Source organism: Propithecus coquereli, unplaced genomic scaffold (assembly GCF_000956105.1).
Source record: "Propithecus coquereli isolate 6110/MARCELLA unplaced genomic scaffold, Pcoq_1.0 Scaffold40, whole genome shotgun sequence".
Lineage (NCBI taxonomy): Eukaryota > Metazoa > Chordata > Mammalia > Primates > Indriidae > Propithecus > Propithecus coquereli.
In genome coordinates this window covers 1,968,424-1,969,369 of record NW_012149730.1, presented here as the reverse complement: position 1 = coordinate 1,969,369, position 946 = coordinate 1,968,424, and positions in this window count along the sequence as shown.

Genomic DNA, 946 nt, shown 5'->3' with positions numbered 1-946 from the left:
CAAATAAGAAGCTATGACAAAACATAAGACACAAAAACAAACAAAGTAATTCTTTTGGTAAAATATGGAATAATTCAAGCTTTAAAACTATAATTATTGCAATTGATTTTATTACATCAAATATATTACAATTTTTGAGTTTATAATAATACTGCTTCTAAACAAAAAACAAATAAATCCCATTGACTACCTTGGGAAGTCACTAGGGCTGTAACTCATTATTCTGAAAATAGCTAAATATTTCCATCTGTGCACATGAGTGTTGATCGATTAGTTCCAATTTAATTGTGAGTATATACGGTGTTTGTGTTTCCATTCTTGTGATACTTCACTTATAAGAATGGTCTCTAGTTCCATCCAGGTTGTTACAAAAGGTATTAGTTCACCATTTTTATGGCTAAGCAGTACTCCATGGTATACATATATCACATTTTATTCATCCACTCATGTATTGATGGACACTTAGGTTGATTCCACATCTTTACAATTGTGAATTGTGCTGCAATAACCATTCAAGTGCAAATGTCTTCTTGATAAAATGACTTTTTTTCCCTTGGGTAAGTGCCTAACAGTGGGATTGCTGGATTAAATGGCAGGTCTACTTTTACTTCTTTGAGGTATCTCTATATGACTTTCCATAGAGGCTATACTAGTTTGCAATCCCACCAACAGTGTATAAGTGTTCCTTTCTCTTCATATCCATACCAGCATCTGTTGTTTTGGGGACTTTTTGATAAAGACCATTCTCACTGGAGTTAGGTCGTATCTCCTTGTGGTTTTGATTTGCATTTCCCTGATGATTAGGGACATTGAGCATTGAGCATTTTTTCATATGTTTATTAGCCATTAGTCTATTTACTTTTGAAAAGCTTCTGTTCCTGTTTTTTGCCCACTTCTTAATGGGGTTTTTTGACATTTTCTTGCTGATTTGCTTGAATTATTTGTA